Source organism: Zingiber officinale, chromosome 2B, assembly GCF_018446385.1.
Source record: "Zingiber officinale cultivar Zhangliang chromosome 2B, Zo_v1.1, whole genome shotgun sequence".
Classification (NCBI taxonomy): domain Eukaryota; kingdom Viridiplantae; phylum Streptophyta; class Magnoliopsida; order Zingiberales; family Zingiberaceae; genus Zingiber; species Zingiber officinale.
In genome coordinates, this window is record NC_055989.1 from 70,580,829 (window position 1) to 70,608,510 (window position 27,682).

General features: G+C 40.1%; 1 long non-coding RNA gene across 1 annotated transcript; it reads right to left on the reverse strand.

The window, feature by feature from the left end:
• Positions 1 to 22,477: 22,477 nt before the first annotated feature.
• LOC122049176 lies at positions 22,478 to 25,506 on the reverse strand. Its single transcript, XR_006130867.1, has 5 exons — positions 25,308 to 25,506; positions 24,836 to 25,229; positions 24,639 to 24,744; positions 24,124 to 24,188; positions 22,478 to 22,727 (listed from the first exon to the last, which is right to left on the reverse strand). It is a non-coding gene; the product is annotated as an uncharacterized LOC122049176 (long non-coding RNA).
• Between the last annotated feature and the right edge of the window lie 2,176 nt (positions 25,507 to 27,682).

Sequence of the window (27,682 nt, forward strand, 5' to 3'; positions counted from 1 at the left end):
ACACAAACTCCAAGGAGTCTTGTGATACCTCCGATTACTGGAAAAATGATGCAGAAAAGCTTTTCGAAAATCTTTGAAATGCTTGATAGAATTTTTGGGTAGTCTTTTAAACCACCTCTAGGCTACTCCTCCGAGAGTAGTAAGAAACATATGACATTTAACCCCATCTGTGAATTGCTGCAACAGGGCTGCACTCTCAAACTTGGAAAGATGATCTTCCGGATCAGTGGTTCCAGAGTATTCTCCAATGTTTAAAGTTTAATAACGCTTGGGTAGGGAATCGTCAAGGACTCTCCGAGAAAATGGGGTAATCACCCTTTCCGGAGAACTATCGCTGGTTACCACTTTTCCTTTGCGCTTTTCCTTCATGGGTGCTTCATCTGAAGATTCATGAAGTGCAGGTTTCCGTCCTCCTTGATCTATTAGAGTGCGGAAGAGTGTTTGGAGATGGCGAGTGGGTGAAATAGGAGCTGGGGTTATATAAGAGATTTCTTCTTCCTCTATACCTTTGTTTCTCCGTCGATCTGTGGTGGAAATTGCTAGATTCATTGTTACCAGTAGCGTACCTCTAGCATTCACTTGTTGCTGCTGTTGTTGCAATGCTTTTTGGATGCTGGAGTTGATGAGCAACTCCAGATCTTCCCAAGTCATGGTGATGGTATTGGATTTTCCAGCGTCCTCCATCATGAAGTCTCAGATTCAAGTGAGATTTCCCACAGACGACGCCAAATTTGATCCTGTCTGAGAGCTTGCGAGATGAAGCACTGGGCGGCGACGGGTGATGGTACATTCTGATACCGATGAACAAAAGAAGATCTGAGAAAACCACAGCGGACCTTACTCACTCTTGGAGACAAGATAACCGATTTGAGAAAACCAAAGCGGATCTTACGGATGATACCTCACGAAAGGGAACGCTGGTGAGATGGCTCCGAGAGTCAGCAGAAAACCGACAGTCCGATGGATGAAGCGATCTCGTGATCCTGCACACAATGAGACTAACCGACAAAGCGTTAGTGACCTAAGACCAGGGTGGGAATCCCTGGCTAGGCCCTCCGACGCTCAAGTTAGTTTCCGGCGAGGAGAAAGAGTAATGTGGAAGAAGATGAAAATTAGGGGTTTGCATTATGTAGGAATGATTACTTACCTGGCCAGTGGAGAGGATTCCCCTTTTTATACCACCTCACTTGACCTTCACAATCATGAGGTGGACCCCGATTTGTTGAAGTTGGTTATGAGATGACGTAAGCATCACTTATAAAAATAGTTTAAGGAATATTTATTGTACCCCAGATGTACCTTCTTTGTCTTTTAGCCAACCTGTACAAGCTTCTAGAAGACATTTCCCGCCAAATTAGTTAAACCTTTATATAATCACAAAGCATTTCCATATGATTTATGCACTAGAGTTTATAAGGAGTTAAACGATATAAGACTCGGCCAGCCTCTTTCGCTCGGTCGGTCTTCGCTGGCCGAGCACACGATACCTTGTCTGCTGTAGGGATAAATGCTTCTTCTACTCGACTAACTGCTTACGGCCCGACCTGTCCCGGCCCGCCGAACCTAGGTACTCGATTGGTCCTTTTCGCTCGGTTGACCTCTTTCGCTCGGTCAGTCTTCGCCACCCGAGCACATGGTACCTTGTCTGCTGTAGGGCGAAATGCTTCTTCAACTCGACCGGCTGCTTCGGCCCGACCTATCCTGGCTCGCCGAACCTAGATACTCGGTCGGTCCTTTTTGCTCGGTCGGCCTCTTTCGCTCGGTCGGTCTTCGTCAGCCGAGCACACGGTACCTCGTCTGTTGTAGGGCTAAATGCTTCTTCTACTCGACCGACTGCTTCGGCCCGGCCTGTCCTGGCTCACCGAACCTAGATACTCGGTCGATCCCTTTCGCTCGGTCGATCTCTTTCGCTCGGTCGGTCTTCATCTGCCACACTTATACAAACATTACTGCTTGATTAGTTTTCCTTCCTCCTTTACTGGAAAAATGGATCTATTCTCCATAACCCGTATTAGTCATCAAATATTACTAAATAGTATACATTTCCATTAATAGATTTAATTTCATATGAGTCAAATCAATCCAAATGTAATAATGCAAGTGTTGAATAAGTTTAAATTTGATTAGTTAGTTTGTGGGTTGATTTGGTATGTTTTCCTTCTTGACAGGCATTACAAATTGTTGTGTTTAAGTTGGGTAGTTTAGGTAGTCCTCTAACTAAGCCATTTAGTTTGGTGAGGTTTCTAAAGTTAGTGTGAGACATTCTCCTATGCCATAGTCAAGCTTCTTCTTTTTGTATCAAGTGACACTTAAGTGAAGAGCAGGTTAGGTTAATTGTGTAAATATTATTATCCCTAAGTCCTTTTAACCTTATTGTAGGGTCTTTCATATGTTTAATTAAATATTCAATGGATGTAAATCTAACCTTATATTCTGAATCACACAGTTGACTAACACTCAGCAGGTTAAATTTAAAATTTTCAATAAGTAGTACCTTATGAATAATGAAATTAGATTCTAAGTCAATGTTACCTATTCCAATTACCTTTAGTTTATCGTTATTTATAAAGATAATTGTTCCTAGTCTTTTGAATGATAATTTAGTGAACATTGCTTGATCCTCGGTTACATGTCGACAGTAACCACTGTCCAATATCTACTTAGATTCCTATAAATAGTAAGAGAAAAATAGTTTTAGCTTAAGTGTGAACTTAATTTAACTTAATTTACTTTAAATTTAATTTAATTTAAATTTAATTTAATTTAAATTTAATTTAATTTAACTTGAATTTGAATTTAATTTTAAATTTAATTTTAATTTCATTTTAATTTAATTTGAATTTGAATTTGAATTTAATTTTAATTTAGTTTAAATTTAATTTGAATTTAAATTTAATTTGAATTTAAATTTAATTTTAATTTAATTCTTAGTCATCTCACCTGATCTATATTTTCAATCAGGGAATCTTATGATTTTATGAGATGACTTAAGTTGAAATTCAGGGTTTGGTTTAGTTTAGTGTTAGATTCAAGTTTAGCTTTGAGTTTAACAAATAGACATTCTTTAGATAAATTTTTAAGCTATGGTGTGTCACCTGGACATCATTAAAGTAATCACGCCTTCAAAATTTTCCAAATAGTCCTATCCATTAAACTTAATGCAAAACTTTAGTCTAACCAGTTAAGATTAATAAGGGGTAGTTTCAGTTAGTTCCACTAAGTCAAATGCACCAGATCGAAACATATCTTCCTAGACATGCATAGACAAAGCTTCCCTAACCTACTATCATCCAAAACTTCTCTAATATTGTTTATCAAGTTAAACTTTTATCCCTATTGAATTATATCTTTTGGTATATAGTACTACTGATTAAGTCCTACTTGCGTGGTTAGGTATACTTTTGGAATCTAAGTTTTAGTTAATTTTGACTTCTGAGTTAAAGTTAAAAATGATTTAAACGTTGAGTTAGATTCGAATCCAGATTTATTATACACAACTCTTTGGGATCCAAGTATCATATTTAGATACTTGGATCCTGAGTTAAACTTTTCCAACTGTTCTTTCAATTCTTTAACTTGATTTTTAAAAACAAATTTTTCTTTCTCAAGATTTACAACTTGAGTTGAATTTCTGTGTTGAACTTGGTCAGTTAAAGAGATCAAGCTCAGATGTTCCTTAAGGATGTTATTTTCCTTAAGGAGGAGTTTAGCGTATTCCTCGGTTTTAGTTAATTTCTTGTTTAATCATAAAATAAGTTTAAAAAAGTTTGCAGTGTAATTAAACTTTACCCCAGTTGGTTCATTTGAACCGGATGTAGATTCATTGCTCGACTCATATTCTGACTCGTCTCTTGATCCGTTTCACTTCTAGTTGCCATCAGAGCGAGGTAACTCACTTGCTTTGGTTCGTCTGCTCTTGATCCGTCCAAAGAAGATTTATCCCAAGTCACCTTTAGTGCTTTCTTCTACTTCTTTTTTGATTTTGTCTTTGTTCGGGCATTTGTTTTTGAAGTGTCCTTTCTTATTGTAGCCATAGCATGTGACATTTACCTTTGAGTTGTTGGATGCAGATGTGGGCATCTTCTTCATGTCGTGTTTAGTGAAGCTTTTCTTGCGTCTGGTGAACATCTTCCTTACCATGTTCACCAATTGCTCTTCCTCATTTGATTCTAATTCGGATTCAATTTCAGCTTCGGGTTTAGTTCCCTTCGCGGTACCTGCAATAATGTAATTCCTATCTTGACCCTTAGGCCTTTAGTTTGTTCATCCATTTCAAGTTTGCAAAATAGTTCATCTAATTTTAACTTGGAGAGGTTCCTTGAAACCTTATAGGCATCTATGATCAATGCTCATAGTGTGTTTCGAGGGAACGAGTTAAGAGCATATCTTATTACATCCCGATTTTTGAGCTGGTGTCCGATTAGATGAAGGTCATTGAGAATGTCCTTGATTCGAGTGTGGAGTTGATTTGCGGTCTCACCTTCCTACATTTTAATGTTGAATAATGAATTAAGAAGTAGGTCGCGCTTTGTTACCTTCAAATTAGGAGATCCTTCGTGTAGCTCGATGAGCTTGTCCTATAGTTCTTTTGTATTCTCGTGTATGCCGACTCGGTTGAGTTATTCTTTTGTGAGTCCATACTGGATCGTGTTCAATGCTTTGGAGTTGATCTCGGTTTCCTTTTTATCTTCTAGACTCCATCTTTCTAGATCGAGTGGTACTTTTGTTACTTCATCTACAGGTGCCTGGTACCCTCGTCGAATGGTAAACCATTGCTCGATGTTTGTCTTCAAGTAAACTTCCATCCTCTTCTTCTAGTACGGAAAGTCATTTTTGTTGAAGAGAGAAGGATGAGCGGTGTTGAATCCCTCAAGTTAGGACATTTGATTACTGAAAAAGAAAACTAGAAGGAGGTATCAAGACTTGGTCTTGGATTAGTAGTATTTGAAAAAAAAAAAAATGCGTCGATGACTCGAGTGGTGTTACACCAATTTCAAGTACAAACCAAATGAGAAGGAATTATTTGAAGAGATAAATTTTACTAATTCAAATAAGCTACGAAAAATAGAAATCAGAAAAAGAATTAAAATTGTTCCCCTGGCTTGATTGATGGTTGCACTAATTCAAAACAGAACCTGCTTTGATACCACTTATTAGATCGAGATACACATAAGAAGGGTAGGTGAATCACGTGGTTTTAAAAACTTGTTCTTTTCGGTTTTATAAAATCAAGTGTGAAGTGGAAAATTAAGTACTAAAGCGAAATAAAAGAACAAACAAAAAGACACACGGTCAGTTTTACTTGGTTTGGAACCTTCAGCAACTCCTACTCTAAGACCTAAGTTCCGCAGACCTATCAATGAGTAATCCATTAAAGAGGAAATCGAGTACAAAAAGAGTTGAAGAAGTGTAACACACTATACTTCCCATTTGCAAAAATTAAATACAAAAATTAACTTTTTACCAAACACTGTTTGTAGTCGGTCAGATCAACCTCGGTGTTTGGGCGACTTCTTGGTGACAGTCGGGTGTAGTAGACTAGTAGCAAGGTAGCAGCAGCAAGCCTGAGCAGCCAAAAAGCTGATTGAATGTGTAGAAGCTCGTATGGAAGTTCTATTGAAAGCCTTAGGTGAGACACCGTTTTATTAAGCATGGAAGATGGCTGCCATAACTTTGAAGGTGCCTCCAATGTGAGAAATTTGATCTCAAACAACTCGCTCCTTATATGGAATAAAGTCTGAAATTTTATCCTGCAAAAGGTGTCTTCCATGGCACTGAAGCCACCTTCCATGAACAGTGTAGAAAACGCCTTCCATAGCATAGAACGCACATTGGGCATTGTTCACTCAAGGCCTTTTGTGCTCCTTTTGCCTTGTAAAAAGTGTTAGTCCAATAACCTGTAAGACAATGTTAGCATAGTAATAATGAGTAGTAATTATACCTTGTCTCTCCGAGACCAAGATCTAGTCAGGGTGTCAATTTAGATTTTCGAAATGGACCTAAATTTGACTGACGCCTACTATCCCTTCGAACAGGAATGCGTCCTAACTTAGTCATTCTCCTCCAGTGACTTACCTCCACTTACCAGGTGTAGAGTTACCTCCGGAATCACATATCTGGACTTCAAGAATCAAACATCCCGACCTACCAGAATCACACATCCAGTCTTTTCCAATCAAGAATCGCACATCTCGACCTACCAGAATCGCACATTCAGTCTTCTCCTATCAGGAATCACACATCTCCACCCTTGCCAGAATTCCACATCTAGACTTCAACTTGTCGGGAATCGAACATCCCAACTTGCCAAAATCATACATATGATCTTCAATCAATTAGGAATCGAACATCCTAACTGGGTTAGTCAATCATGCACACTCGATAACAAGGTTAGATCATAACTCATCTAACTTTAACCTATTTGTCATTCATCAAAACTCAGGTTTGACCATTAGTGTCAACTACACCAATAGCGACAACCAAGGCAAAGGCAAGGGGAAGGGCTTAGATAAAAGCAAAGAAAGAGCTTCAAGCAAAGGCAAAGGCAAAGGCAAAGGCAAAGGCAAGCAGATAATATGCAACGAAGGTAACGAAAATCATTGTGTTATTATTTTCAGAAATCATGAACAAAAGGCTATATTCAATATGTTTGTTTCTAGGAAAATTATTTGCACTCATTATCTTAACGAAACTACCATGTTTGTGCTAGGAATTAAAGATAACATTGATTGGTTAAATAGTGCCTTTGGTTGGAATAATTTAATGTATATATCTCATCCAACCTATCCCCGCCTTACCTTGAAATTCTTAAGTTCAGTAGAGATACATTTCCACTTTGAAGATGATCATGATAGGAAAATTAGTAGTCGAGGTAAATACCTCCATTATGTGCTAGTCACTATTCCAAAGGCTAGTAGCCGCCCGTGATTTACCTCCTCCGTGTTGGCCCTGGGACGGGTTAGCGGGGGCGCTGGGGGCGAGCGTATTCTCCTTTTGCCACAATGATAGGAAAATTAGCTTTTGATTGTTGAATCATGATTATCAATGGACTCTATTTGATTTTGTTGGCGCAATTTGCACTAATTGATCTAACTCAGGTTTCGATGAATGACAAGGGAATTAAAGTTAGAATATTATTGTGATCTAATGCATTTATCAAGTGTGCAGAGATTGATATGTCTAGAGGACCTGACATCAGAATGAAATCCAACTAGGTCTGAGGACCCAATAGTTAGTATGAAGCTCAGATAGGTCAAAGGTTGACCTGATATCTAGTAAGAAGTCCAGCTGGATCCATGGCGCCTGATAGCTGGCTGAAGTCCAGTTGGGTCTGCAGACCTGATAACTGGTATGAAGACCTGGTGGGTCAAGAGACGAATTAATAGACTGCAATTGGTAAGTAAAGGTAAGTCACTGGAGGAAAGTGACTGAGGACGCATCCCAGTTAAGGGGGCAGTAGGCGTCAGTCCAGCTTAGGTCCATTTAGGAAACCTAAGTTGAGACATTGACTAAATCCTGATCTCAAAGAGATAGAATCTAATTACTACTTCTTATGCTTATTGTGCTAACTCTGTTTTATAGGTTATTATCTGTTTTGATCTAACATGGACTTGCAAAATTGATTGGCACAAATTCACCTTGGATAAACAGTTCTGAGGTCGCCTCTGAGATGGCTAGAGGTGCCTCAGACCAGGCTGAAGGTGCCCTCGCACGTGGGCTGAAGGCGCCTTAGATCTGATGGAAGGCACCCTCTCGTGTGAACTGAAGGTGCCTAATTAGAGCTGATGGAAGGCACCCTAAAGAGGATCATAACATTGCTTCATCGTGGATGAGAAGTGATCTTCTGGGAATAAAGCTTCAAGGTTGAAGTGCCTCCATGGGCATTGGAGGCGCCTCCAACAGCCTTTAAGAGGGTTGTTTGAGCAGCATTTGAAATTTAACTTGAAACCGAGCTTCTACGACTCCTTTGTTGCCTCGATTACGATCTGCTGCTACTGCACTTCTACTTCGTGATATCTGACTGCTGCCTATAGACCGATATCAACGCACGAGCCTATTCAGATTCCTATCTACTAAAGTGTTGGTAACAATCTTAATTTATTGTTTACCTTTTATATTGACAAAAAGAAAGTGTAGGTTGTTACACTGTCCTATTTTCTATCTTATATTCGATTACCTCTTCCGGCGATTTTAGAAGAGACATTTAATAGATTACCCATTGATAGGTCCACGGGACCTGGATCTTGGAGTAGAGTCACTAAAGGCTTCGAACCAAGTAAAATCGATTGAGTTTTTCATGTGCGTTGCTTTCTTTATATTTCCATTGAAATTTTATTTTTTACTCTCTAATTTAAATTTAAATAAGTAAATCATGATTCACCCCCCCCCCCCCCACCTCTCATGATCCAACATATTTCAATAATTATTTCGGCTTGCTTACGGGTGGCTCTCCCTAATTTGATCACAATTTTAATAGTAATTCCTTTTGGAATGATATCACTGGTATAAAGGAACCCCATGACCCTTCAAGATCAAAAGCTTCATATATGCAAAATCCTGTCTTTCGATACCTTCACCGTGTAATGAGCAAAGTAATTTTTAGTAGAGGTGAGAGTGATGGGGTGATGAGAAAGGTAGAACTTAATTCATTTTGGGGCATGCTTCATAAAGTGGACTTTGACACGAGTTTCCATTTTCAACATACCCTTGCTAGAGTCGGGAAGGTTTCTTCCAATATGATAGTTTTGGTGGACTGATAACCCATATTGCTTTAAATGTGCAATGGGAATTTTTTTTTTAGAGATTATTCATGGCAATTCTAAAATTAATATTGATACATGTCTTACTATGAAAATAATATGTCAAAATGAAAATAGTTTTGCTTCCCCAAAGAGGGATGGATTTCCACTCTTCCTTCCAAACCCTGATCGAACCACGGTTTGCAACCCTAATAATTGAGTTATTAGGGATTTAGCACCCAAGCCTGCTCCCATCCCCCCTAGAGCACCCTGAAGCCTCATCTTCTAGACATCCGGGGTCGAATACTTTTTCAGAGCTAGCTAGATACTCTTTTGCCCATGGTAGCACAGGTCCCTCTAGATTCGATTTCTAAGATTTTCGTGTCTCTATAGAGGCTCTCCATGAGAGACAAAGTGGCATCCAACTCATGTTGGAAGGGCACTGTACGTTGTCTCAAGAACAATTCCAAGATGTATGTGATTGTTTTTAGGCGACAAGGACCTTTCAGGGACAGGTAGTAAGGTTTGTTAAGGATTATTATTTGAATTGAGAGAGGGAGGCAAATTTTAATAATAATTGAGAGAGGGAGGCAAATTTTAGACGTACCATGTACTATATGAACCAGCAGGTGGCCTCACTTTATGATTATCATGAGGGTTTTGGCCATGAGCTAGGTCTTCCTACTTTTCTGGTTAGGCCCTGTGGTCATCGTCATAATGATGGACCACCTCCTGAGTATCCTCCTTCCCATCCGATACCGACATACCACCCTCCACCAATGGAGTGATTTAATCAGGACGATAAAAAGTTTAAATCTAGGGGGATTGTATATATGTGCATATTAGTCTTGCTTTAGTCTTGTTTCAGTTTGTGTCTGTTTTTAGCTATATGCTATTTGTTTTGCTTCAGATTATTTGTTGTTTGCTTTGCTTCAGTCTACTTTGTTGCTTTAGACTTGTCATTTGGTGGCATTTGGAGTACATCAATCGTGCTTTACTGTTGACTTTCCTAATAGCAAAAATTTCTTGCACATTCATTGTTTAGACTATGTTGTTGTGTTTTGTTAGTGCAAGTATATTTAGTGAGCTATTTTTCTCTATCTCTAGTAGCATAAAATGAGCATTGTTTTATGTTAAGAAAGATTAAGGAATGACCTAACTTAAGGATATCACCTCACTTTGCCTAAGTTTAGATAGTTAAAAACTGAAAATAGTTATGATTCATAAAACTTGTACGTACTTGTATACCATGGGGATCTCCCAAACTACATCTAGGTTACTGGATGAGGCTTGAATTATGTAAGATTTCTTGGGAAAATTAAAATATCCCTACATTTGTACTCATTTGCATTTATAAGTGCTATGTTTGATGCACCAAAAAAAAAAGTTGAATTGAATAAGAGATATAAAAAAATAGTTTCGCAAGTGGAACCTAGTAATTTACCCCTTTGAGACTTAGTTAGGTTACTGGGGAAATAAATGCTAAGTTTCTCTTGATATCGAACAAGCCTTTGAGACCTAAGGTAGATTGGAAGGGATGAACCAAGTGTATGGCAAGTAAATGACTATCGCTAGGAAAATAAGAAACACAGTTAGATGATGACTTGACTAGATTTAGGGATTGATACTTGAAAAACTTTAAGTCATTCATCGCACTATGCACGAGAACTTAAACTTAGAACATATACTTGAGTTACTTTATGATCATGCACACCAATGAAACTAGTTATTAGAGCTAGACAGTTTCACTAGGGATTATGAGGCACTATATGAGCACATGAGTCTAGATTGCAGAGTTTTCCTTGAGGACAAGAAAAGGTTTAAGTCTGGGAGTATGATGTGAGTAGTTTGTATACAATTTTATCCTTATTTTAACACTCATCTACTTACATTTCTTGATGTGAGTAGATCCCTCGTTCGTTGCCCTCTTCTCTCAATCACGACCAGTGATGGCATCGCCAAGCTAGAGCACCGTAAAAAAATTGTTCGTAACCGCAAAGAAGTCGTCAGCGCTGATATGAGCTTGCAGAGAAATCCAACCGGCAAAAGGTGAGAGGGCGGTAGTGATGGATCAAGAAGGAGAGCTCAGCCGGAAAAGGATCCAGGTTAGCGCACGAGAGTGGTTGTAGTGGCGATTGTCGACACCTAGCAGCACATCTCACAGTCAGGGTCAGACGGCTAGCGACCGGCATCAGACCGTGGTCGGCAACAGCAAAAGTAAGGAAGTGTATTGGAGAAAGGGCTCGATAAGCCTACCCATGTCGCCGGCTCGTGTGCTCGGCTTCCAGCAAGCACCTGGTGCTCGTGGCTAGGAGAGGAAGACAACACTATTATCGACGAGGAGATGCGACGATGGTAGGTGGCGGCTGGCGATCTAGGGTGATGATGACGAGATTAGGAGAGGGGGTCGGCGATTCAGTTTGGGGAGAAAGGAAATCGGCGAGAATGAGAAGGAATCGGGAGAAGCAAATGAATTAGCAATTAAACTTAGGTTTAGTTTTTATACTTAGGTCAATTAGGCTTAATGAAATTAATCAACACCCACTTAGGGATATTCCAAACAGACTCCCTCTAAGCCTTATTAATTCATCCCCTTAAACGTGTCATACGAACTCCGTTTAATTTCAAAAAAAAAGTAATTCCCTAAAAATTCAATAAGGTTATTTCTCCAATAACACTTATTATTTAATTTGTCATATCTTACATTCTCTCCCACTAATAAAAATTTGGTCCCCAAATTTACTACTCAACTCAGAGATCCTCATCTAAGGGTAACAACTAAGCAACATACTCATATACCACTTCAACCATATATCATGAACAAATCTCCAACCGTAAGGGATGACTTTATGAGTTATAAGCTCACCCTGCTTTCACTACTCCCCCACTACTATGTTAGGATCTCTTCGTACGGCTAGAGAGGGGGGGTGTGAATAGCCGACCCCAATTGCTCGCGTTTCTTTCTACAAACTAGGGTTAGCGCAGCAGAAACTAAATACAGAAAGAAAACAGGAGAAGAAATCAAACCTCTACGCAAGGATGTAACGAGGTTCGGAGATGAAACTCCTACTCCTCGGAGTGTCCGTAAGGTGGACGAAACCTATCAATCCGTCGGTGGATGAGTCCCCGGAAAACCGGCTAAATCAAACTCCTTGTGGGTGGAGAAACCTCGCCACAATCACTTGCAACAGCAAGCTAAGAGTACAAGAGAATAGCAAGAACAAAATACAACAGGAATGTAAACACAGTAGCTTGCCTTCTCGTCGACTAGGGTCCCGGATGAAGTAGCAACTTCACGGACAGATGCAACAAGCAACTCAGCAGCAGCTGATCCAGTCGTGGAATGAAGCTCACGCGAAGCTTCGACAAGGAGGAGCTCAACAAAGCTCAAGCACAACAGCACTTCGCAACAGGAAGGAAGAAGAAGAAGTAGAAGAAAAGTAATTCACCGAAGTCCTGTAGCCCTCTTTTATACCTGCGAAGAAGAAGAGCAGAGAACTAGCCGTTGTCGATCAGGAGATTCTGATCGGTCCATGGACCGATCAGGAACCTCCTGATCGGTCCACGCATCGATCGGCCCCTCATCGACGGCCTCTCGATCGGGTCTATGGACCGATCAGGAACTCTCGATCGGTCCATAGACCGATCAGCCTTGGCCTCAATCATATTATGCCCGATCGGTCCGCCGACCGATCAAAATAGGTGGATCGGCCGGACCGATCCACGCTTTCTCGCGAGGTTGAGTTGCCTCATGATCGGTCTCCGCACCGATCGATTACAATCGCGAGCCATCGATCGATTTCGATCGGTCACCGCACCGATCGTGGCAAACGCAGATCATCGGATCGGTCACCGCACCGATCCAAACTTCTCACCCTAAACCTAAGGCTTCCACACCAACATCCGGTCAACCTCGACTGTTGGCACATCCCTAGCATCCGTCACCCTCGACTGCTAGCACTCCCCGCTAAGTGTCCGGTCAATCCCTTTGACCCACTTAGACTTTTCCACACCAGATGTCCGATCATCTCTGATCCATCTGGATTTTCCTCTTCGTGCCAAGTATCCGATCACTCCCTTGATCTACTTGGACTTTCCAACACCAGATGTCCGATCACCCTTGATCCATCTGGATTTTCCCTTGCCTGGCTTCACTCACCAGGACTTTCCAACTGCCTAACATCCCAGTTAGGACTTTCCCATTGCCTGGCTTCACTCACCAGGACTTTCCAACTGCCTAACATCCCAGTTAGGACTTTCCCATTGCCTGGCTTCACTCACCAGGACTTTCCCTTGTGCCAAGCTCCCTGCTTGGACTTCTCCGTGCCAAGTCACCATACTTGGACTTTTCCAGTGCCAAGTCTCCATACTTGGACTTTTCCAGTGCCAAGTCTCCATACTTGGACTTTTCCGGTGCCAAGCTCCCTGCTTGGACTTTTCCGTTGCCAAGTCTCCATACTTGGACTTTTCCGGTGCCAAGCTCCCTGCTTGGACTTTTCCGTTGCCAAGTCTCCATACTTGGACTTTCTCCCGAATCAGGTCAACCAGGTCAACCTTGACCTACGGTTGCACCAACAATCTCCCAAACATCTATTCTTGTCAAACATCAAGAATAGAACTCTCTTTTCGTCAAATATCAGCATACAACTCAACTAGGTCAATCTTGACCTAAGGTTGCATCAACAATCTTCCCAAGTCAAACATCAAAATACAACTCGAGTCAAGTCAACTCGAGTCGGGTCAACCAGGTCAACCTTGACCTAAGGTTGCACCAACAATCTCCCCCTTTTTGATATTTGACAAAAACCCATAATCAAGTTAGGTTAACCCGATAACCTAACTTAGGTTTTCCAACCATCTTCCAATGTTCTTTCCTTGAACATTCTCTAGACATTCTCCCCTTAGGTTAACCCGATAACCTAACTTGGGTTCTCCAATAATTCTCCCCCTTTTTGACACACATCAAAAAGAATTCCAATGTTCTTCCTCGAACATTCCTTGACATTCTTCCCCTAGCTTAGGTTAACCCGATAACCTAACTTGGGTTCTCCAATAATTCTCCAATGAACACTCTCCCCTTTTTGACACACATCAAAAAGAAAAAGAAGGGTATCAAGGTCAAGAGTTTCTTCCTAATGAGAGTCACATACTTTTCATTGAAACTCTTAATTTCCCCCTTGATACTAAACTCAACAATCAACTTAGTGATAATCCCATATCACTAATCCTCAAAAGTCTTAAGGAGTAAAAACTCCCCCTAAAAGTCAACTCCCCCTTGACAATTAGGTAAAACTTCCCCTAAAGGTCAACTCCCCCTTGACCATTGCACCAACAATGTCTTGGAGAGTTTCAAACCTTTAGAAATCCACAAAACTCAACTCCCAAAAATTGAAATTTCAGACACCTGCTGAAAATCAGAAACTGGCACGCACTGATCGGTCTGCAGACCGATCCATGCTTCACTGGATCGGTCCGCAGACCGATCAGGACTTCCCTGGATCGGTCCCCAGACCGATCCAGACTCTGACAGGAGATTTCTGAAATTTCCTTCCCGAAATTCAGAAACTCCTAGAAAATTCCAGAAAATTCGAAAAATTGTGAAATTTTGAGGATACATTCCTCATACCATATACTATCAAGGAAAAATAGTTTTCTATGAAAATAACTTCCATTTTTCAATCTTGATACAAAGTTCAAAAACTTTGAAATAGTTCAAGTTTAACTCAACTTTGTATCACAATGTTCAATGATGAATGCAATCACTAAGATGGCTTCATCAAGATTTTCCAAATCAATTTCAAAATGATTTTAAACCTTTTAATTTATCTCCATAATCTTAGGGCTAAATGTACATGACTTGTACACAAGTTTTCCCTATGATCCTCCATTTCTTGAATTAGGCTCATCTAGGTACAAGAACTATGCACCTTGATCCTAATTCATGATCCTAATATCTCACACACATCTAAAGTGTATCAAACACATCCATGGCAATTTTGATGTGAGATATGGGTTTAGGTATCTTAGACTAAGGTCTCATGCATTTTCTAAACACAAATTTGATCTCAATATCAAAATGTGTTTTTCATCCTTAAATCAATTCAATTGATTATTAATGCAAGAGATGATGACATGGCATAAAATGGTATCATAAATGAAAACATGTGCCAATGTCATGATGTCATGGCATAAAGTTTGAAACTTAAATAAACATGACATAAAAACTAGCCTAAGCATTATCATGACATTTCAAATGATAATAAAACTAAACATGATGTCATGACATGTGAGGGCAAACAATCATGGCAAGATTTAGCATACATAAGACATACCTAGATTGTCTATCTAAGTATCCTTAGTCTTAGCTAATACTTAAGCTTTAACCCTTGATCGCCCTAAAATGCCAAAATCCTAATTTTGACACTTCTTGAACTCTAGATTCATTCATGCCACCTAAAGATCAAATTTATCCTCAAATCTTGGCTTGTTTCAATTTTTCCTCAAGAGTTCTCTAGATTTTCCCAACTTGTGCCAATTGAAATTATCATCAACATTTTCCATGATGGCACATTTTACTCTTCCAAGGAGTAAAGATTATTCCATTTCATTTTCAAAGGTTCACAAAACCTTGAAAATGCTCCTTGAGTGTCAATTTCCTCAAAGTTGGGTTAACTACCCTTCTAATCGGAGTTGACACTCTCTAACCCATCTATGGGGTAGAGAAGATGCTCCTAGGAACCCAATACCTATTTGAGCTCATTGGGTTCACTAAATATTCACTAGGGATAACTTCCCTAGCAACCCTCCTAATGACCCTCTTAGGCTTTAAAGCCTTGGCCATTTGGGACTCATCCAGATCAACTCTAGGGGTGACTCCCCTTGTGACCTTGGTGTTGGTCTTCCTAGCCCTAGGTTTTGTTCCATAATCGAATGGAACATTATGATAGGTGGGCTTGACCATTTAGGACTTAGGTTTGTGACCCAAACCTTTCTTATCCTTGGACTTGGGTTTTTGACCCCTAGACCCTAGAGTCAAATCCTTAAGAGCCTTTTCTAGAGAGTCAAGTCTTGACCTCAAGACTTGATTTTCTTTCTCTAATACCTCAAGTTTTGATTTGTCATTCTTTCTTGAGGTGTTCCTAGGCATGTGTCTAGTTGATTTAGGATTCCTACCTAGGTTATCCTTAGCCTTAGATGGGTTGATCCTAGGGTTAGCCTTTCTAGAATTATCCTTATCTAGACTCACATGTTTAGCTCCTAAGCACATGTATTGATCCCTAAGGTTATCATGCTTGTTATTATCGACAAGTGCAATAAAATTCCTAGCATGCATTTTATTAGAATTGCAAAAATGAACCTTAGATGTTACCTTAGATTTTGCCTTAGCTCCCCCTATCGATGTGCCCGGTCTCTTGCCCTTGTGAGGTTGCCTCCCCCTCGGACAATGGCTCCTATAGTGTCCCCTTTGCTTGCATTGGAAGCACACGATGTGCTCCTTGCCCTTGCGTTTCGGGACTCCGGCTTCCTTGACCTTTGGCGCCGGTGGAGTCTTTCTTACCCTCTTCGGACACTTACTCTTGTAATGTCCATGTTCCCTACACTCAAAGCACATAATGTGTAATTTAATTGAACTTAAATTGCTTGAGTTACCTAGGGTTGAGGGTGGATGCGAGCTCTCTTCTTCATCCCTTTCGGAGGTAGAAGTTTCTTCTTCTTGCTCCGAACTTGAAGAAGAACTCTCCTCCTCTTCGTCCTTAGATGTTGAGTAACTCTCAACTTCTAATTCCTCTCCTCCATGATGTGAGCTACTTGATGACTCACTTGTCTCCTCTTCATGATTTGAAGTGGAGCTCTCCTCATGGTACTTGGCTAAGTTATCCCATAATTCCTTGGCATTGTTGTAACCTATCTTACACAAGATGTTAGTAGGCAATGAAAATTCAATTATTCTCGTTACCTCTTCGTTGATTTCGGATTTGTGAATTTGTTCTCTGGTCCACTCCTTCTTCTCAAGAGGTTTTCCTTCCTTATCCACCGGAGGAGTAAAACCTTCTTGTACACAAAACCAATTCATTATGTTAGTCATAAGAAAGTACTTCATCCTTACCTTCCAATACGCGAAGTCACCGCATTCGTAGAATGGTGGAATGGTGACATCTTCTCCGAGTAGATCCATCCTCTAGCTCGTGCTCCCCGGGTGTTAATCCGATGAAGAGCAAACCTTTGCTCTGATACCACTTGTTAGGATCTCTTCGTACGGCTAGAGAGGGGGGGTGTGAATAGCCGACCCCAATTGCTCGCGTTTCTTTCTACAAACTAGGGTTAGCGCAGCGGAAACTAAATGCAGAAAGAAAACAGGAGAAGAAATCAAACCTCTACGCAAGGATGTAACGAGGTTCGGAGATGAAACTCCTACTCCTCGGCGTGTCCGTAAGGTGGACGAAGCCTATCAATCCGTCGGTGGATGAGTCCCCGGAAAACCGGCTAAATCAAACTCCTTGTGGGTGGAGAAACCTCGCCACAATCACTTGCAACAGCAAGCTAAGAGTACAAGAGAATAGCAAGAACAAAATACAACAGGAATGTAAACACAGTAGCTTGCCTTCTCGTCGACTAGGGTCCCGGATGAATTAGCAACTTCACGGACAGATGCAACAAGCAACTCAGCAACAGCTGATCCAGTCGTGGAATGAAGCTCACGCGAAGCTTCGACAAGGAGGAGCTCAACAAAGCTCAAGCACAACAGCACTTCGCAACAGGAAGGAAGAAGAAGAAGTAGAAGAAAAGTAATTCACCGAAGTCCTGTAGCCCTCTTTTATACCTGCGAAGAAGAAGAGCAGAGAACTAGCCGTTGCGTCGCAACGGCTAGATTCCTGATCGGTCCATGGACCGATCAGGGAACCTCCTGATCGGTCACGCACCGATCAGGCTTGATCCCTCGTCGATCGGCGTCTCGGACGGACCGATCAGAACCTCCCGATCGGTCCATAGATCGATCATTCTCGGCCTCACCACTAATCTATGCACGATCGGTCCACCAGGCCGGGTGAATCGATCGTGCACCGATCCACGGCTTTCTCTCGCGAGGTTGCGTTGCCTCGATCGGTCTCCGCATCGATCAGCCGCGAGCCATCGATCGATTACGATCGGTCACCTGCACCGATCAGCAAACGCAGATATCCGGATCGGTCACCGCATCGATCCAAACTCTCGACCCTAAACCTAAGGCTTCCACACCAACATCCGGTCAACCTTGACCTGTTGGTACATCATCCCTAGCATCTGATCACTCCCTTGACCTGCTAGCACTCCCCGCTAAGTGTCCGGTCAATCCCTTTGACCCACTTAGACTTTTCCACACCAGATGTCCGATCATCTCTGATCCATCTGAATTTTCCTCTTCATGCCAAGTATCCGATCACTCCCTTGATCTACTTGGACTTTCCAACACCAGATGTCCGATCACCCTTGATCCATCTGGATTTTCCCTTGCCTGGCTTCACTCACCAGGACTTTCCAACTGCCTAACATCCCAGTTAGGACTTTCCCATTGCCTGGCTTCACTCACCAGGACTTTCCAACTGCCTAACATCCCAGTTAGGACTTTCCCATTGCCTGGCTTCACTCACCAGGACTTTCCCTTGTGCCAAGCTCCCTGCTTGGACTTCTCCGTGCCAAGTCACTATACTTGGACTTTTCCAGTGCCAAGTCTCCATACTTGTACTTGGACTTTCTCCCGAATCAGGTCAACCAGGTCAACCTTGACCTACGGTTGCACCAACAATCTCCCAAACATCTATTCTTGTCAAACATCAAGAATAGAACTCTCTTTTCGTCAAATATCAGCATACAACTCAACTAGGTCAATCTTGACCTAAGGTTGCATCAACAATCTTCCCAAGTCAAACATCAAAATACAACTCGAGTCAAGTCAACTCGAGTCGGGTCAACCAGGTCAACCTTGACCTAAGGTTGCACCAACATACTATCTAGCCAACCATGGATAAATCAAACATCTCCAAAATCCATAACACATACAATCAGCGGATCCTCAAACATCTTATAGTGCGCTCAGACTATCCATCTGTCTGAGGGTGGAAAGCTGTACTAAAATAGAGCTCTATACTCATGGTATGTTGTAAGATATGAATCGTGGATCTCCATCCGATATGATACTTAGAGATATACCATGAGGTCCGGTAATCTCTCTACAGTATAACTATACTAATCAATCAAAAGAATCCATTCTACGAATCGATAGAGCAAATTAGTCAACTAATCAACAACTACCCAAAACACATCATATCCTCTCCGTGTCCTGGGTAATCCCATAACAAAGTCCATCATAACATGGTACCATTCCCATTTCGATATTTGTATCTACTAAAACAATTCTGCTAGTCCCTGATATTTAGTCTCCACTTGTTTATATACTAGACATCAAGCTACAAAATCTGTGATATCTTTCTTTATGTCATTCCATGAATAGGAATGCTTCAAGTCTCTATACAATGGATACCATCCGAATGTATCGCAAATCCCAAACGATGTGCTTCCTATAGTAACTCCTCTCGGGCAAGAAGTGACTTAGGAATACACATCTCACATGCAAATAAAGAATCTCATTCACATTACACGAGAAGTCCGTCTTCTGGCATAAGACTACTCTGCTCATGCTACATCAGAACTGATTCCAAAATCATGAGTCAGATAATTCTTCTTATGATCGTACAGCTGTCGAGAAGCATATGGAACTACTCGATCGTGCTACTACAAAACTACACCTAATCCCTGGTATGATACATATGTGTAGAATACAAATCCGTCCACACTAGAAGGTGAAACCAAGACAGGTGCAGCTATCAGCTTTTCGTTTCAATTCCTGAAACTGGTCTCATAAGCCTCTGTCCAAGAAAGTTTCATACCCTTCCTTGACAATCCAGTCAACGGCATAATAATGCTAAAGAAACCCTCAACCAATCTCCGGTAATATCCAACCAGACCAAGGAAGTTGTGAGTCTCCTGTGTAAACTTCAACTACTCCCAACTGGTAAAAGCCTCTATCTTCTATGAATCCATTAATATGCCACTGCTAGAGACAATGTGTCCCTAAAATCCTATAGAAGACAACCCAACATGCACATTTACTAAACTTCGCATAGAAATGTTCTCGTCCAAGCATCTCCAGAAGTATGCGAAAATATTATTCGTAATCCACCTCGGATCAAGTATATATCACAGTATCATCAATAAAGACAATACCAATCTGATCCAAATTCCTTAAGAATATCAGATTCATCAAGTCCGTGTAAACATCTAGGGCACTGGTAAGCCTAAATTATAATACCAAGGACTCATAATATCCGTACATCAGGCACCCTCAACTATAAGATCACCGACGAATCTATAATATGATCACCAACTATAAATCACCAAATCCACAAATATCACAGACATACTACTCCCCATGTCACTATCAACATCAAATACCAAGTCATAGGCCACCAAGTCAAAAATTCACAAATAGATCATCAGAAACCACATCATAACATTAGATCTCATAGTATCCATCAATCACAAACCATCCTCAACATCCATCAAACCTGATAACTCCCCAGTGACCAATACTCATTGTGGTGTACTATCAAAATATAAAAATATATCACTATCCTACCAAAAGTGTATGACTACTAAAGTCCAAGGGATATCCCTTGACTTCCTGATCAATAATCGACAACTCTCCACATAGTAGAGATACGATCTATCCATGAGATATGAGTATAAAAACTGTCCTAATTTCATCCAAAATATCTAAAGAGTATCTCAAATCTCATCCTTTCAAATACTCAACTGTCCACAGTAAAGGAATGATAATCCAAAGTCCAAATAGTCACTCAACCTCTTGACTGAGAGTATATCCAGCAAGAGGGTATCTCTCCAACTCTTATATTCGTGTCTATAAATATCCCTCGACAAATATCAATAAAAGGTCGAACCCTCTGATCTGAGATCTAGACTTTAAGACCTTGAGTAAATAGTCATGTGGTCAAGATCTTAAGCTACTTAATAAAGACAATATTAGTTAAGTCGCCTAACCATTATCTTGTAACCATCCATACTACGATTGCTCCACCTGAGGACCAATAACCTCTAGTGACGAGCCATGCATACAAGGATAGAGGAGCACTATCACTAAATAGCTAGTCAAAATATCTGTCAATCGATGTTGTGCCCCTCGAGATCAACATCTGATATTTACACTTAGTAACAATGGAATTTCATAGGTATTAATTAACTAATACCACCTCTTCTACATTATTATGGATCGTATAACTCTAAATATTATCAATGTCATCTAACCATATCTGATCTATCCATGAGTTAGGATCTCCCATGGAACAATGTTAGGTGAGTCAACTGACCATCACCTTATAAACCATCATACCACCAAAGGAGGTAGAAAAGTACTCTCTATCCAAACATCTCAAAGTAATCACCAAGTGATACCTTGGTCTCAAAAATCATATTTTGTATCTTCTTTCACATGGTGCTTGGTCACATAAAGGATACACAACTAACATCATCTAATCCACATCAATACAAGTCATATATCTGAATGTACTCTCCAAGTTATACACCCAAGTAACGGTTGTATCTCTTAAGTGTTAAGCAGGAAGCTCCACACTTGTCCACATCAGTGGGGCATCTATCCAAATGTACCTTTTAAATTATCCAACCAAGTACAGACAGTTCATAGTCAAAGTCTCCATGGAATACGATACATCGATCCTCTACAATTGGTCGAATCAACAATGATATACATCTAATTTAGTCCTTTCTATGTCTGAACAACTCATGTACCCAAACGTACCTTCCAGGTTATCTAACCAAGTAGAAGTAACTCAAAGGTCAGAATCTCCATGGTATAGAGTAAGCCAATATCATACTGATCGAAACAACAAGAATAGATCAATCCTCTACTAATCAAGTCAACAAGGATAAATCAGTTCTTTACTGACCGAACTAACTAGGGTAAATCAATACTCTATTGATTGAGTCAACATGAGTATACAGATACTATCCACTATCAAGCTAATAATAGCAAGGGTTGATTTATGACTCAAACTCTCAACCAACTAATAGTAACAGAAACTAGTAAAACTGATGGTATGTACAAGGAATCCCCTGAGACTCTAATCCTTGATTTTCAATAAGGTCGGATAGACATAAATAGTGGTTCCCACACATGTCATAGATGATCCAAACAACTAGACCACTACTAACAGAAGAGTACCAACACATGTCATAACTATCATAGATAACTATACTTGTACCAACAAAAATGTATGATAACAGTGATACAAACTTACCTCTTACAACTTAGAGATGTCTATCACTGTCTGGTCCCAAAATCCAAAATATCACATCGAGAAAACAAACCACGAAATCAAAACACAAGAAATAACCCTCGTAAACATATGGTTATGATACCAATAAATTATCACACCCTAGAGGAATTCCTGTTTGACAAACGGACAACATCTCCCTTGTAATAGTGACAATATAAATCATATATATAATGTCACACAGCTACTTACAAGTTATAATAAATAGCTCACACGACTAGAACATACATAACCACGTAGTTATATACACAGCTCACTCTACTAGAACAAAATAAAAACCAGGCAATTGTATAATAAAAAGCTCACGCGGCTGTACTAAAAACACAACAGAAAAAGAAAGGAAAGCTCATAAATCAAGAAAGATAAACCGCCAGCCGACTAGGCTTTACACACAGTCACAACAAGATAAATACAAGATACCAACATAGCAAAACTCTAAAATAAAATTGAAGAAATACAATGTCAAGCTCACAAATTCGTAAAGCAAGTAAAGTAAGAAGTAAAACCCAAAACCATCCTCAGATGTGACGTGGGACCGACAAACAGGATACTCCAAGCGACTCCACAATCATCTACCTACTACCTGAGGAAAAAGACAATACACAAATGTAGTGGTGAGTATTGGTCACTCAGCAGGTAATAGACAAGATAGTGCATGGTCTAAATAAAATATGGAGATCAAAATATACAGTCTCAATAGGGAAATAAGAACATGTTCATACTGACATAATCAATGCATCTAAACATAACTGCATAATGAATACACATATCCAATCTGGATCTAACGCATAAGGTCAAGATCGAAAATATGATAATAGATGTGTATATCCAATCTAGAATCGACATATACGGTATAATGATTAGTAAAATCACCAAGGATCAACAACAGATCTGCTTGTAATACCTGAGTAATATAACCGAAAGTATACACATATATAATAAATGATATGTATGAAGCATGACAACCATATGCAACAATCATAACTCAAACAAGTACAACATATCACAATCACATGTATCTAGTATCTACTAGATATATATGTAAATATATCTCCACAGATGCACCGCGCATCATATACAAATGTGCATGCATGCCACATGGTCACTCACGCCACCCCTCAAGACACCACAACACCTGTATGACCGAGAGACTTGGGTCCGTGACAACTGTACTACCTTCTAGATACCACAATAGAGTGGTCGAGGTGAACAGTTCGCTAAGTAGTTATCTAGCTACATAGCATTAGGGTCTCTGACTACTCACATCTCTAGCCCCTTACTACTGTACTCTCCAGATACCACTACTCATGGTGTGCCGAGGCTGACAAAGTACAAGTACATAGGTGTAGGAAAATCCAACAGGTGTCCACTAAATATCAAATACAGTAAATAGCAACACTATACACATACACACCCTGCACTGTAGGTATAATCAACATGAAACCTCCAATAGTCATACCAGACACGTATGCACATGACCACATAGGTATAATTAGCAAGAAACCTCCAATAGTCATACCAGCCACATAAGATCATCAAAATAAGCATTATCGACATGATTCCTCCAATAGTACACATCAAACACATGTACACACAACATAGATACAATCAATATGGTTCCTCCAATAACAAACATCGGACATGTAAACACACACAACATGCAAATAGACAATCAACCAGGTGACTCTTATAACATATACCGATCATGTGTACACTCAATGTCAAATGCATAATCAGTATGTTAACTCAGTCATCAAGATATCCCCTACAATAGACACTCTACATGTGTACACACAACGGAGTCTAGATATTCAAAAGTCAAGACTTATGTGATATAAATACATTATCTCAAAGGTCAAGCATAAGTATCAAGTAAGATAGCAGAAAACGTACAGATTTAAGGTAAAGTAATATAATCCATCAATCAAAAACAACCATGCACTAAGTTCAAAGAACTAAAGAAGCTAAGGAAGAAATACCCGTGTTTATCTGTTCATTGTGATAAACAAATCCCACATCGAGATGCTCGTCTCAAATCAAAGTCCTGCAATACATGATTTACAGATTTAGCTAATTACATATGAATTAATTAGCTAAATCAAATCCCCAAGCCTATTAAGAGTAACCCTAATCGAAATACGATCATTGATTAACCACCTAAACTAGAGTTAAACTAGTTTAATCCTAATTAATGATTAATTCCAACTAATATCAATTCCTTGATTGAATTAGGTTTAACCCAACATTATCAACTCCTTGATTGATCCAAGTAGAAATCAATTTACTAACAAATCAACTCAACATAAATCCAAAATACCTAATTCATCCAATTGATTAAATCAATTATTTAGATCATCCATTAATCAAATTACATCTCTATCATCAATAGATTATTAAAATTGCAAATCTAACACAACTCCAAATAAATCCACATCTCAATTTATTCCTTAATCTAATCTAATACATAATGTAAACAATCCATAGCACAACTTACCCAAATTGAATTTCTCCTCCGTCGATTCACGGCCGGAGAGGTTCACTGTCAGAATAAGATGGTTCGAACTGTGGTTCTCCAACGAACAATATAATGTTGGCTGAAGCTACAAAAACCAGCCAAGGATCAAATCTCCTCATCCCAATATAAAGAATGTAAAATCGATCTCTGTTAATCCAATTTTAAGCATACATTACCTCAATCCGGGTTTATAACTATTTAGTGAAGAAACCACAGGTTACTGCGATAAATAGGGGCTCTATACACAGATCTACAACCACCCGATGAAGATCCTGGATGCTACTGTGAGGAAATAGAGATCTCTCGCTGGTTGCCCTCTTCTCTCAATCACAACCAGTGATGGCATCGCCAAGCTAGAGAACTGTCACACAATGTTCGCAACGGCAAAGAAGTCATCAATGTTGACCTGCGCTTGCGGAGAAATCCAACAGGCAAACGGCGAGAGGGCGACAGTGTTGGATCAAGAAGAGGGAGAGCTCAACCGGACAAGGATCAAGGCTAGGGCACGAGAGTGGTTGCGGTGGAGATCGTCGACGCCTAGCAGCGCATCTCATGGTCGAGGTCAGACGGCTGGAGACCGGCATCAGATCGTGGTCAGCAACAGCACAAGTAAGGAAGTGGATCAAAGAAAGGGCTCAAGAAGCCTACCCCTATCGCCGACTCGTGTGCTCGGCTTCCAGCAAGCACCTGGTGCCCATGGCCAAGAGAGGAAGACAACACCATTGTCGACGAGGAGACGCAATGATGGTAGGCGGCGGTCGGCGATCTAGGGCGACGACGACGAGATCGGGAGAGGGGGTCGGCAATTCGGCTTGGGGAGAAAGGAAATCGGCGAGAATGAGAACAAATAGGGAGAACAAAATGAATTAGGTTTAGCTTTATACTTAGATCAATTAGGCTTAATGAAATTAATCAACTCCCACTTAAGGGATATTCCAAATAGGCTCCCTCTAAGCCCTATTGATTCATCCGCTTAAACGTATCATACGGACTCCGTTTAATTTCAAAAAAAATTCTAAAAATTTTTGAAAAATTCAATAAGATTATTTCTCCAATAATACTTATTATTTAATTTGTCGTATCTTACATGAAGACCCAACACTGCACTTGGATAAGCTTTTCTTATCTTTTCTCTCTTAAATTGCTTAAGAAGCTTATAATCTTAATGTTTTTGGATTCAATTGTCCTTGTCATGGAGTAGATCCACTTATTCTAAGATTAAGGGAATAATTGTAATGTGAGATTGATATCAACTCTATAGATATGCTAATTTCCCTTCCAATGATGTGTTTATGCCTTGTATCCATTTGATTGAAGGTGTGTGTGACATGTTTATGCTTAATTTCCATGTTTAATTGATTAAATATATAGATCTTTTACCCCGTAGAGGGGATGCCCTAGATCGTATACCCGAGGAGGGCCGTGATAAGGGGTAACCCTTTAACCGAATTTTCAAAAGTGTCATCTTGAAAGGGAGAGTGATTCTCTACACAGAATGACCTAAGTATGTTTAATGGGTTGTTTCTTATTCTATATTAATAGGTATATTATATAATCTAGGATCGTAAACTCGGGGAGCCCTATGTGACAAAATGTAACCCTTTAACTAAACATTATAGGTTATCTCTAATACTTAGGGACATCAGGTAGTCAAGGGAGCAATACTCCAGTACGATCGTCATTAGGGAGTGTTAGGACTTAGTTAAACTTCCTACATTGCATAATAATAGAGGGTAAGAGGAGCAATTCATAATACATTGATCAACGTTATAATGAAATCGAACCCTTATAACACTCATTGTAACGATCCGCCTTCTACTAACTACACTGTAAGGCCGATCGTTACGTAATGTTGTGCTAAATTACTATTGCGAAAATCTGAATTGATTAAAATTTTGCTAAACTAATTACTGTAAAATCTGAACTTAACATTCTAAGTGTACCTAGGAGTTGTACACATGCTAGGGAAGAGAATCTATGCCTCTCGGATGACCTGCTAGCTGTAATCAGGCATTTCAATCGATCCCTGGATTGATTGGCCTGTCGGATCGATCCAGTGATCAATCCAGCTTGATACTGGCACGGAAAAGCCCTCTGGATCGGTCGGCTGACCGATCCATAAGCTGTCGCTTCTACATGCGGCTGGATCGGTCTACCGACCGATCCAGGAGCACACTGATCGGTCGGTGGACCGATCCAGTGGCTCACTGATCGGTCGGCTGACCGATCAGTGAGCGTCTGTGCTCTCTGTTCGCACATGGATCGGTCGGCTGACCGATCCATAACAGACGCCAACTCTCTGTTCGTGCATGGATCGGTCAGCTGACCGATCCAATGGCACAACTTGACTCTGATCGGTCTGTAGACTGATCTGGGTTCTGATTTCGCACTAAAACTCTTGATTTCAGCACTATTTCGTGCCTCAATCACATTACATGTTCTAAGATGGCTAGGAAACACTCTAACAATAACAACTAACATTCTAACATCATATATTTAACATTCTAAGCATAATCTAAAGCATGGTTCGTTAGCTCATGGCGTTTAACATGCTAAAACAAAGAGTAATAGAAATACTAAAGTTCATATGCTTAATTGAAATTGCTGGATCCCTAGGATCTTTATTCCATGTTCCATCCACACACATCCTCATCATTGCATTGACCTCCAGCCTCCGCTAGTCCATCTTTCCTTTACCCTTATCTGCAGTATAAGGAAAATAGAATCTGTAAGCTTAAAGCTTAGTAAGAAACCATCTACCTCACAAAAACATGCATACGGTGCTAATAATGTTTTTAAAACATGATATTTAAAACATATGTTGAACATGTAAAAGAGGGCATGGCATACAATCATCCAAACATGTATATCGAACTGAACATAGAGTTATCATGCATAATCACAGGAAAAAAAACTAAGCTGGAGCATGATACTGAGCTAAGCTATTACTGATCTGATACTAAAACTGTACTGAATTCATATAACTATTTTATGAACTTTTGAAAACTATATACATAATATGT